The sequence below is a fragment of the Carassius auratus genome, chromosome 21, assembly GCF_003368295.1.
Source record: "Carassius auratus strain Wakin chromosome 21, ASM336829v1, whole genome shotgun sequence".
Classification (NCBI taxonomy): Eukaryota; Metazoa; Chordata; class Actinopteri; order Cypriniformes; family Cyprinidae; genus Carassius; species Carassius auratus.
The window spans coordinates 21,604,838-21,618,560 of NC_039263.1; the positions used below are offsets into that span (position 1 = coordinate 21,604,838).

Sequence of the window (13,723 nt, forward strand, 5' to 3'; positions counted from 1 at the left end):
ACAAAGTCCAATTTGATCTTAAGTTATATTCATCAAATGTTCAATGCTTTGTTTATGAACTCTGTAGCTGTTAATGCCATCCTTTTCTGCATTTCTTCTAACATGTTACTTTTTGACTTTTCTCTTGTTTTTAATAAATATTTTCCTTTTGGTAATTATTATTTGTGTGTAAAAGTGATATTTAAAATGAACAACATTTGTAGGTTTAATGCCTAACTCAATTTGGGTTAATTTTAACGTAGAAATGCATTGTTTCCCCACATGGCTGCACTCTGCGAGTTTATTTTCTGCCAGCAGGAGGCGCTAAGAGCGGGAGAGGTAGGTTTCTCCGGTAACGGCTGCAGAGCGGTGCTGAGCTCACAAACGCTGCCTTATCAAGCATATGCGAAATGATATCGAACATTTTCTAAATACAGTAGTTTTCCTTCTGAAATACAGTGATAAAAAACACCCGCTCTGTTTTTTTTAAACCCTGCAATATAGTCATTTTAAACCATAAAAAAGGCAACCCAGCAGGCTGGGTTAAATATGATAACCCAACTGGTTGGGTTAAAACAACCCAGCGCTGGGTTCGTCCCTTTTTGACCCAGCGCTGGGTTGTCAAAATAACCCAAATTGGGTTGTTTTCAACCCAGCAGTTTTTAGAGTGTAGAATTGTACTTTATAGATGGTTTGGTCGGCAGCCTCAGGAACATTATGTAAAGACTCCTCAGTTCACAAATGGCTCTGCAGACTTTTGGTACTTTCCACTGCGTAGTACTACGTACTCAGCTCAGTATTATACGGCACGGCTCCACCCACTTGGTTTGTGTTTCCACTGCAGTTTATTATCACTTTAGAGTGGGCGGGTTTATTCACATGTCGTCATTGTTGCGCTGCCTCTACTGCCGTGACTAATGAAAAACCATGAGTTTTCCTTCCATGGCGCCCCATCGAGCTGTCAGTGAGAGGAACATCTATAGTTTCTCACCAGACAACGAAACAGCCATTTTTGGGTTGTTAAAAAGGTGCGCTCGTTCAAAACAGATGCGTTTGATCCTTCGCTTACTGTGCTGATTTAAATCTAGTGATCCTGTTGTGTTTGTGTGGCAAGTTCAGTGATGAAGATTCTCTCTGGCCCAATCAGTGATCTGCAGAGTTTACACATCACATTTTGGTAATGGTACGGTTCACTTGCAACCTCAACCAAAGTGGTACTAAAAAAAGTACCAGGTACCAGGCAGATGCTGTGCCCAGTGGAAAAAAAACCAAAAGTGAACCATAGCGAACCGTGCTGTACCACACACAGTTGCTTCACTGACACCACACAAATCACCAGTTTCACAAAGGTCCCAGATGCCAAAAACTTCAATGTGAGCAGAACTTGGAGAGAACTGGGTAAAGGCCTTCCTCTTAGAGACAGACAGGAAAGTCTAGGCTCAAGCAGAGATATTATCTCCAATGCATTTTCTTTGTACATACAAAAAAAGCTATGTCATCAAAGTAATGTAATGGATCACTACAAGTACTCTGTTGGTTTTCATGTAGATATTCCAAATAGTCCATGCTCCCTCACAAACAGTACTAAGCAGGAGTTAAAAAGTTTCAGTTTAGTCATAGACTAGCCATAATCCTCCCTTTTACAATCAACATTGTTTAATCCAGAACAGGCTAATTGACTATTTTAAGATATGTCTGTGCAAGTCGCTTTGAGTTAAGACAGCTCAAGTGGACAGTTTAGTCTGGGACTAGGCTTATGCCATGTCTGTGAAACCGGGCCTAACTTAAAATATCATCATTAGCAAATGTTTATGTAAGGTGTCTTTGTGCTAATGCTCCATTGAGCTCTGACACCATGCAGTGCTGCAGGGCTGTTTATCTCTCACACACACGTGCGTGTACACACACACACACACACACACACACACACACACTCATATGTGCCCTTCGCTCCACACATTCACTCATAAGTTCATGTGCCTTTCTGTCTCCATAGCAGATGAATCTCCAGTAGCATGAATTATACATGAGTCTCTATCTCTTTTTATCTTCAGCTGCTTCTAGACAGAGAAAGAGCGAGCAGATGAGACCGACAGACACAGACGCTTAGGTGGCAGCTGTGTGTGTGTGTGTGTGTGTGTGTGTGTGTGTTCTCATCATACTGTCACTTGACAACTAGTTGTTATTTCATGCCACCTGCTGCTGACTTCCTGTCCCCCCAGGAAGTGCCTTTTCACCTTAATGAGCATTCAGCCACTGAGCTACAAAAAAAGAAAGACGGAGGAAGAAAAAAAGAGAGAATATTGAAACAATAAGTGATATAAAATTGTTTTAATAATAGCTTGACCAGAATGCACATCTGAGAATCTGTGCGGCTCGTACATACAATACCTAAATAAAACATGAAACATGACTGCAAATGGAAGTTTATGCAGAAGAATTTATAAAATGTACATATTTAAATTTTTATATTTATTTTATATCAACAACTAAATATAATTAACAATTAAACAAATATTAATTTATAAAAGACAGTATATGATAATCATGTACTGTATTCAAATTATTTGAACTAATTCTAACTTGCTGGTTTAGAAGTCCTGCAATACAGTGAGTAAACCCAACTAGTATCACAAAACAAATAAACACACACACACACACACACATACATTTATTCTCTCGCTCATTCATTCTGCCCTATTTTCACTTTCAAGTGAAAGAAAACAACAGCGGATTCGTTTAACTCTCCCAGCAGACATCACAAGCTGACCCAGTTAAAAGTGTGTGTGTGTGTGTGTGTGTGAGAGAGAGAGAGAGATACCTGGAGAGAAGTGAAATATCTAGAGCCCTACTTCAACCAATTAACATAAATGAGGTTTATGCTGTATTCCGTTTTTATTTAAACTATGCGGTTTATTTAAAAAGAGAATATTCAGTGGGAGATAACGGAGGGTGGGAATTTGCTTTGATATTAATGACTAATATTTATTTTCATAGTTACACCAAAAGAAAAATTGCTGAGTGTTTAATATAGTATGTACTTTTAAAATACTGTATATTATCCCAAAATACATGAAAACATGAATAAAACATAGTACAAAACAGAATTTTGCATGTACGTTATGTCATATCATAATGTTTATTTGATAAGGATTCAGCATTTCGTATGGTGCATCTTATGGATATTTCACTTGCAGCCAATCCCGTTGTGTTCTAGTGTTTTAGCATGCATTCCACAGTCGCCCCCGGGGTATTCTGGGATGTCAGGCTGGAGGGTTTTCTGGCTCAGAGCAGCTCCAGAAGTGTCCAAGAGAGAGCTGGAAAGAGCCCAGTGAACAGAACGATAGACACGGATGAAGTATTGGATCTGAGCGCTTGTGGCATTTTCATGCAGAATATAACGGGTATTTCTTCATGGTCACTTTGGTCCCTGTGTTTGCCATTGTGATGATTATATATGTGATATATGGGATGTGTGTGTGTATATATACTGTATAATCATCGCAATGGAAAAAAGTACACCGATTTACCTGAATTTACCCTTATCTATATTGTTTTATAATGTCACCTGTATATTATGTGTATGTTATACTCTGTGGAGGAGTAATCAGTAAGGCAGTTTTGTAGTCATTTATAAACAACTATACACTTCACCTTTAAACTCACCTTAGATATATTAAACTATCTAATTTATCACTCTAAAGAATTGTTTAGAACATTTTTTTATCCATCTAAAAACATCCTAATGACTAAATCAGGATGAAGAAGTCATTGTGAACAGAAGAGGTGAAGAGGTAACACACTTTCATAGCGATGAATGTGAGAGCAATTATACAGACCTTTCCTGTCTCTGACACACACACACACACTCATACTGTCACACTCTCCGTCCATTCTGTGCCGCGCGCGCACGAGAGAGAGAGAGCAGAACTAAACGCTTGCTCTGCTGTGCCCTGCAGTCCTTAATTGGCTTCTCTAGCCTGTCAGAGGAGGAAAAGAAATAGAGAGAATAAAAGAGAACAAGAGAACCACCTTACAGAGGAAAAAAAAACCTGAGAGAAAGAGACTAAGACAAATTGCAGGCAGTTTATATAAATGCATTCAGTGTATGTATGTGTCCCCTTTTAAGTAGCCACCACAGAAGATTAGATCCTTAGAGAACAAAGGAAATATTATTTCATTCTGAATGCACATAAAAAATATAAAGAAACTGAAATGATAAACAATGAGAGTGACAAATTGTACTATTAATGATCCATCTTGCAGTATGGGTGGAATATGGGTGTATACTTATATATATATACACAATAACACATTGCGTTGAAACATCACTTTGGCAATCAGATCAGATCTAACTGCAAAACTAACTGCTGTATAATCAAATCCCTAAAGGTATATAAACAGCTCTGCTCCAGTCTAATTTGTCTGTTTTTCTCTTTATTCAGATGCACAGGGGATCTCTGAGTCTTGACCCCTTTCAACGTCCCTGTGCACAAGTGAGCTTTAAACCCACAGATTTTCGTGCTGAGAAAAAGAATGAGCGTAAAGGAGGGTGGCACAGTGTATATGTGCTTGCCGGTTAGATGACTTTTAAAATTATTTACACTCTTGTTATTTACATGCAAATCGGCAGTGATGTAGGCAGTGATGTAAAAGCAGGTGCTGATCTTCTAAAGAGTCTGTGTTCAGCCACACTGTTACGTCATAGAGAGGTACATTACACAAGCTTCAATATAAGCTGTTTTTAGACTAACAAGAAATTCCTCAGTTCTGAAACTAAAACAGGATGCTTTTACAGTGACCTCTTATATGTCAAAATTACATTTCTCAGTTCATGACCCCTTTAAGCCTTAACATGTTTAATTCTGCATTGAACCAATGTTCTAGTATCAACTCTGAAGTTGAGTCTACATTGTGACCATGCAACGTTACAACAGCAACAAAACTGCGGTGCAAACGCGGCATTAGGGTGTATTCACACTGGGAAAGTCCGCTACCTCACTTGCTTTGGTCTGGACCAAATGCAATGTTGATTTATTTATTTTGTATTGGTTCGCTTTCACACTGCTCTTTTTATAAGTGAACCAGAAATCATAAACAAAACAACACGTGTGCTAAGGACATCCATTCATTGGTTCATCCATTCAAGCGTACCAGAGTTTGTTTGGAAGAGGACCGAGACCACCTCTTCAGCTTGATCTCGGTGCGGTTGTTTGGTGCGCACCCGAGTGCGATAACTGTATTCACACCTGCCCAAAAAGTTCGATTCAACCCAACCAAACAAAACAGGTGTGAATACACCCTTAAATATGCTCATAATTTTTGAAGCTTCAAGTATGCATGCAAAGAGCAATGCAACAAATCTTAAATATGCTGCCTACACTGCAAGCATGCAATGCAACATCATACATTTTCCCAATATAAAAAAGTCATATTGTGAGCAAACTAAAATAGAACATTCCTGTTTTAACTAAAAAAAATGCAGTTCAGCCAAGTCTTTCCAATGGTGAAAATTGCATTGCAAATGACTTTGCAGTGCAAAAAAACTAGAAGGAAACTACAATGCAAGTGATATGAGGCAACAAAACTAGAAGATTTCTGTAATAATAATTTATAGCTATTTACTATCGAAAAGATGAAACATAAGCATGCAAACAAGTAATGCAACAAATCTAGAACATTTGAATTGCATTGCGTTCTTAAAACTGGAATGCTCCTGTTAGAAACAATGGATGTGTCTATATTGCAAATACGCAACACTCAAAATAATAAATGGTCCCATAATGATCAATGAAGCCGACTACAAAGTTGGAAGTGAGCGATGTGACCAAACTAGAAAAGTCGCACACTTGCAATGCACACCACGCTGTTGATTACAACTGAAGTGTTGTGAGTGTGAATCTGAGAAAGTACGTGGTAAATTAGCAGCAGAAAGAGACAGAAAAGAGCGCGACGAAAAAGAGAGGTTTAATGAGTCTAAAAATAAATCAGGCGAAGAATGAGCAAACACATGCTGCTGCTTCTACAAAATGTCTCTCGTCAACCCATGAGCTGCACGATGACACAAAGGTAACAATGTGCAATTTAATACGCTCTCATTCTCTCTTCCATCATTTGCCCTTTCTCTTTTTCCCTCCAGTAGATTCACTGGTGTTATTGATCGTAATCTGTCCATATGTTTTGTGAGGTCTCACTGGTTTTTTACCTCTTACAGTAAACATCCTTTGACTCAAGCTCCTAATTTGTTCCCAGGAGATGTTTGTGTAACTTCCCTTCTTGCTGACGTCGCTAGTCAGTGTCAGAGGTGTTTTTCCAATGGTTTATGAGACTCATGCTGTAAATTTAACAGCTAAACTCTGTGTGAGATCTTGATGACTACAGAGCACACATGAGAGACAGAGCCTCTCTCTCTGACATACACATAAAGGATTCTTTAATGGCTTTAGGAAACAGATACTATGGGGTACAGATGAAGCGTAGTTCATTTCTGCAATATTTCTTATAAATAGCAACATTATGGTGCAGCAAACACTAATGCAACCTAGTTTTGGAGCTCAGGGGTTCACTAAAGACTATACCTAATGTGTTTTAAATGTTTTTTGTATATACACACACTGTCATTCTAAAGTTTGGGGTCAGTAAAGATATTTAGAATGTTTCAAAATTGACATTTTAAAGTAGATGCTGTTCTTTATAAACGTTCTATTCATCAATTAATCTATAAAAAAGTATGATGTGATGGTGTCCACAAATATATTAAGCAACATAACTTTCTTGACTTAATATCCTAATGATTTTTGGCATAAAATAAAAATCTATCATTTTGACCCATACAATGTACTGATTTTGTGGTCCAGGATCACACACACACACACACACACACACACACACACACATACATATGGATATTTTTTTCATTTGAATAATGACTTGAATAACGAAACTGAAATAGATACAAATAAAAGCAAAATAAATATACAACAAAAACTGATAGAAATGATAAATGCATGTAACAAAAAATGACTAAAACCTGAATTAAAATTAGCATTGCAAATATTTCAAAGATTTAATTTGACCAAATTGATGATTGTTTCATCTTCAAAAGTAATCGCTGCAAACATGGCAGGTTTTAACTTTAGGAAACCTGTTTGGAAACACAATTGTTTGCTTTTCCATTTTGTGCCACTAGAGGCATAACAACCACACCCCACCTTTAATGCATGCTCACACACGCACACACACCACCACCTGTGTTTCTCTCTCTCTCTTACATCATCACAGTGGGATGTCTGGTTTAAACCTCATAGATGCCAACGATCACATATCAGATAGGCTCAAAAAAAAAAAAAAAAAAGTCACGACCAACTCAAATAAACACAAACACACATTCAGAAACACACTTTCTGGCTGTGAAGCGTGTGTGTGTGTGTTTGTGTGTGAGAGAGAGAGAGGCTCCAGGCGGTGGTCCAGAGACTAAATGAAGGGCAAAATGATGGTGGAAGTTGTAACCTCAATCTACTCCACAGGGCAAACCTTCACGGGCAATGATAAAGAGAGGTCAGAGGTCACGGATGCATGAAAGAGCGCAGTGATATTGGGAGATCAGATCATGATATGTGTAGTTTACAGAGGAACAGAAAGAAAAAGAGAAATAAAAAGATGGAGAGAGGAGGGGAGATCTGGCACTGCCGGACAAAACAGATGGACCCGAGTGTGTGTGTGTGTGTGTGTGTGTGTGTGTGTGCTTTTAATGTGTCCAAGTACTGCACTCAAAAATGTGAGAAAGAGAGAAAGAAGACAAAATAAAGAGAAATAATGCCAAATAAAGTAGAAGTGCTTAGATAAAAACTACAGTGGACTCAAAAAAAGAAGTTTACGAATATGTGGCTGTTTTTTACTTTTATCATTTACTTGTATTGTGTTTAAACTGAGTGAATCAAGCAAATCTCTAAACTGAATCTTCTCACACAACTGTTGCATTTTGCATTTATATTAAAAGAATAGGCCATCTAAAATGAAATCAAAATTAGCTGAAAATTTCCTTAAGATGATAAGTTTGTTTCTTCAGCAGAACAGACTTGGAGAATGTTGTATCACATCACTTGCTCACCAATGGTCCTCTTCAGTGAATGGGTGCCGTCCGAATGAGAGTTTAAACAGCTGATGAAAACATCACAATAGTCCACACCACTTCAGTCCATCGATTAACATTTTGTGAAGCAAAATGCTTCATGTTTGTAAGAATCAAATTCACCATTACAGCCTTTTTAACTTTAAGCCATCGCTACCAGCCAAAATACCTGTCTATAATCAATTAAAATAATTCCTCAAGTGAAAAAAATAATAATAATTTAACATCAAAATCCACTGACGTGTGTATAAAACTGTTTTTGCTTATAAATAGTGTTTGTGCACATTCCACTATTGATTCAGATTAGATTTTTTTTTTTTTTTTACTGGAGTAAGCAGTATAATGGATAGAGGACTCGTATTTTAGCCAGAAGCCATTAAAAATGCCTTCTTGATGGATTTGTTTCTTATAAACATGCAGTTTTTCACTACACAAGGCGTTAACTGAGGGACAGGAGGGGTGTGGATTACTTGTGGATTATTGTGATGTTTTTATCAGCAGTTTGGACTCTCATGCTGACGGCACCCATTCACTGCAGAGGATCCATTGGAGAGCCAATTATGCTAAATTTCTTCAAATCTAATTTGTCTCTATTTACTTTCTTGGTCTTATTCTGAATGGTCCCTTAGTTGTTTCACGAGTTCACCCTTACATCTAATCTGAAGGCGAATAGTAGGTATATTTTGGCGTGCTGTCCTGGGGGAGGGGTCCAGGCCCGGAGCATAGCCCGAACCCAAATAACTCCCCCTATCCCCAATTTGGGATAAATAGATTAGAAGTGAGGAGTTGGGGTGGAGGAGGGATGCCAAAAAACTGTCGTGGGACAGGAGGAAGGAAGACTGGATATATATACGCTTGTGTGCTATTTAAGATGATTAGCTAAACGAGATGCACCTGTGCCAAATTGGATGATTATCTGATCGTGCTTCTCCCGAACTTTGTTAATAAACCACATTTCAAAGCAAAACTATTAGTCTATATAAAATGTCATCAAAAATAAAATAGCTTGCCCCTTCTTCTGAGATGATTTTGCTTTTTCGCTGCTGTCACTGAGGCCTTGCAGGCTATATGATAATGTAGCCATTAGCCAATTAGCACCATGAGTGGGCAGCCTGCAAAACAACAGCCGGAGACGTCTGGCATGAAAACACATTTGCTACACTGAAGCCATTCAGAGATTCTGGATGCCAGAATAATGAACTTTAAGTGAACTGAGGATAAGTTTCACAATGAAACTGCAGTGAGTGCATCATTTATTCATATTATTCAAAAAGGCAATAAAAATAGTGCAATTGTGAAATATTTTTTACAATTTAAAATAACAGGTTTTTATTTGAATATATTTTAAAATATATTTTATCCCTGCGATATACAGCATCATTACTCCAGTCTTCAGTTTCACATGATCTTCAGAAATCAGTCTAATATCCTGATTTGCTGCTCAAGACACATTTTATGTTTTTATGGAAACCTACATTTTCTTCCGTCATTTTCCCCTGGATTATTTGATGAACAGAGTTAATAAGAACAGCATTTATTAGAAATAGAAATCTTTTGTAACACTATAAATGTCTTGACTAGCACTTCTGATCAGTTTAATACATATTTGCTGAATAAGAGTAATAATCTTGCTGATTTCAAACATTTGAACAAATCAAAAAAAACAAAAAAAACATTTGATGTCTTCATTATGACCAATGATCAAAGTTAGTATGATCTGTGCTTAGAGGAAATACTGTAACTTCCCTCTTCTAGCCATTTTTGCTACAATTTTGAATCAACTTGGTGTCACCAACATCCCAACTCTACTGACTTAGCTAAAAATAAAAGGAAATGATCAAAAGCAGGTGGTTCCTTACAAAACACCAAAAAGAATACATAATCTACGTGCAAACTTTAGTCAGCAATAAGATCTATCTTATTACATCCTACCACAAGATATGATCCCTCTGAAAGTCATGCAACAAGATTCATTAACACAGACAGTTTGGCTTTAAGCATCTGTCTCGTTGCAGTAACACGTCTAAATCAGACGCGACATTAAAGAGCAGTGGATTCACAACACTGGAGCTGTGAACACGCGTGTGATTACAGCTTCGTATTGTTCTGGGCATCAGGTAAGAAAAACATCAAACAACAGCCCTTGATGGCACATTTATCACACACAGATGCAATTAAATCGCACAGCTGTCCAGAGCTGATAATAAGTGTTGAAATAGCAACCCAGTCTCATATAAAAACGTACCCTGACTACGTTGGTCCAAAGTGCAAAACGTAGAGGGGTTACAATAATGGCCCTTGAATTGTATGACTGTTACGTTTTTTTTGCCAATTCTTTTCCTATTGTTTAGCGTCCAAGTCACGTGACTTTCAAGATTCCGACCGTGAGAACAAAAAAACATGGCGGACATTTCTCTCATTTTTAGTGAAAAAAATCAATATTTTGAGTTAGTCTCTGCATAAAAATAAGTTTTGATTACATTTCTAGCGAGAAATATATGTTTTATTTTCAGAATATTCACTCAGTGAATGTACATAATCACTCGCTTGTTCGTTGTTGCGAAGATTTTTCTGATTTCGCCAGAATAACGTGAAACTGCAACGTTTTGGTTGCTATGGACGCTGCTATCGCCTAGCATAGCTGTGGCCCCAGATTCCACATACTCTTCCTTGCGATTTCGCTCCGTCTGACAGACCAAGCCCCTGCCCACTATATGCGTTTCTTCCGAGCGGCAACCTCACGCTCTCTCTCGTGAAGCCAATAAAGAAGTGACTAAAACTGCAATTCATCGACCGGCCGCTTGAGGCTGGTTGCAGAAGGGAGTCATTCCCATAGACTCCTCGTGTTAAAATGCCCAACTTTACAGCAGAAAAAAACGTTTACAGCCTGGTTCAAAAAATGATTTTGATCTACATTGCTAATTTTGCCCTTCATGACAACTGTGAGGGGGGTGATTTTTTTTATAACTAATCCGTTTAAATTATATTAAGCCTTAAAGTTCTGCATAATTAAGGGCGTGGCCACTTGAGTGACAGGTGGATTGCCGCTGCTGACAATGCCGTCGCGATAGGTGGGCGTGGCTTCAGCAATCAGCTCCCGCCTTTTTGCCTATTTTCGATTATCCGGGAGAGTCACGCGGTGACGCGCTGCCAAGATGGCGACGGCCCGCTCTGCACACTTTAGGCTTCAAAACCGAGGAGTCTATGGGTGACGTCACGGACACTACGTCCATATTTTTTACAGTCTATGGTTTCGTCTGAGGTGGCAGCGGGAGAAACTAATGTTGACAAAGTGACGAGTTACAAAAAAGAAGTACTTTTTTTAGTTTGGAATCATTGTTAGTCCAAGAATATGGACTGGCGTGTTATTTGTGGTATTACTCCTCGATTATAATATTTCAATAAATATCCAGGCAGTCTTCCACTGATGTGATGACGTTTCTTATGACATATTCAGTGCTGCCACCACGTGTCTGGTCTTAGTAATAACCACTGATCTATATTAAAGATCAGTGGTAATAACTTATTTCTGGTGTATTATCAAGTTTTTCTCTGCATGGAGGTGAATTAATTTTATTTATATTATTTGAAGTATGCAATATCTATCTATCTATCATCTATGTGTGAAGGAGAGAGATGATCTGTCAAGCTTTTGTAAAAACAGCATGTGTTCTCTGGTTGCAACAAAGTGGGAGTCTTTCAGGCTTTTGAATTTTAATTTTTTTTAATATACTGTAAACAACATACACATAGCTTATGGAACAAAACAATGGATTGAACATTTCCTTAATTTGTGGTGTTCTCCTCCGTCACCCCACTGTGGCGGCCAAGTTTCCCCACTGTAATAAAAAGAGATTGTTATTAATTTAGGTCTTTACATCAGCCATGAATTAAATTCAAAACAAACATGACAAGGTTAAGGGCAATGAGGAACAGCAAGCCACCCCTTCATTCAGTAGGTTTATAAACTTACAGTAACCTGATAACAGTAAATTCCCTGCCTATGGTAATATTTTGGTTAAGGTTTGAATATGCATTACCTACGGTGTAGCCGGTTATTTGAAAATCATATACCTCTGCTCTGAAGGTATCCATTGTAAAAGACCTGCAATTTGCTGCACAATATTAGTCTTGAAAATTTGGTCATGAAAGACCTCCCCTTTTGCTCAGAATAAATTGGTTCTTATGTTCAACATATGTCTTTCAATTATGGCAGTCAGGTTTATCTGCCTTAAAGGTCCCATGGCATGGATTATTTCATTGACTGACATGCTTGCATGTGAAATAGCCAGCATTAGATGTGCAACTCTCTCGAAGAGTGCCCAAGGACACTTCGACACACTGAGCCACAGCCACCCACAAATACAAACTAAGGATATTACTTTAAGTTTTGAAGTGCTAAGAATTAGGTTATTCCAATCAAAACTATGATAAATTGTACATACCAGAGTGAACAGGGCTTCCCATTCCACCAACTTCATTTGGATCCCCTGAAAAAACATCAAAGTTATGTGGTTAAGGGGTTTCCAGTTGGGGTGCTGCAATTCCACTGAGTACATCTAAGACTTTTAATTATTGTAAAGCTAACCTTCTGCATTTTGCAGCGGATCACCCTCTTCACTGGGTAGTAAGGTTCCCCTTCTAGGATACCATGGTTACATTCTAAAAGAGCAAAAAAAGTACATGAGTTTGACCTCATACATCTTCATCAATTAATTAAAAAATTATTTTGACAGGCAACACATGATATATTTATGACTTACGTACATCTGGCTAGGGTAAAATAATCACTTTATTTGAAATCTGATTTGAAATGGTGAAATGTAAATCTAGGAAAGCTTAATAACCTTTGGGTGATTTTTTCCCCCTCAGTTTTCTTCCTTGTAGACATGTCTGAGGCCTGCAGAATTCTGCTGCTTCTTTTTATTGTTTGCAGACATATCTGTTGAGATTAAGGAAATGTAGCTGTTATTACAATGAAGACTGGTCTAAATACCTTTATTCCAATAACAAATATATAATATCACATTACAATTGGAAAGATATAGATATAGGCACTCATTGAAATTCATGGAAATTGTTTAACCATATGCTGTATGGTCACTTCTTCGCTCTACCAAGGGTTATAGACTACAAGATGTACACACAGGTGACCAATTGAAGGAAAAGACAATGAATGTAGTTCCTCCTACACAAATTACCTTTATCCTATAACCTCAATATTGTCTGGAGATGTGTCTTCCAGACTTCAATTCACAGACCACAGTGTCTCACAGAATGAATTACTAAGTATGAAGATTTGTCAAATCTGATTCAATGGGTTTACAAACCCCAGTTTCAATGAAGCTTGGTCAACTGTAAAACGAAAAATAAAAACATAATACAACTATTTGCAAATCATTTTCAACCTATATTAAATTGAATACTCTACAAAGACAAGCTGAAAAACTTTATTGTTTTTTAGCTAATATTAACTCATTTTGAATTTGAGCCCTGCACATACTCCTAAAAACCTGGGACAGAATCAAGACTGGGAATGTTTGGAACATTCCACAGGTGAACAGGTTCATTGGAAACACGTGATGTGTCATGATTAGGCATAAAAGGGGCATC

General features: G+C 37.8%; 1 long non-coding RNA gene across 1 annotated transcript; it reads right to left on the reverse strand.

The window, feature by feature from the left end:
* Positions 1-12,571: 12,571 nt before the first annotated feature.
* LOC113038942 (uncharacterized) lies at positions 12,572-13,000 on the reverse strand. Its single transcript, XR_003274832.1, has 3 exons — positions 12,958-13,000; positions 12,699-12,772; positions 12,572-12,600 (listed from the first exon to the last, which is right to left on the reverse strand). It is a non-coding gene; the product is annotated as an uncharacterized LOC113038942 (long non-coding RNA).
* Between the last annotated feature and the right edge of the window lie 723 nt (positions 13,001-13,723).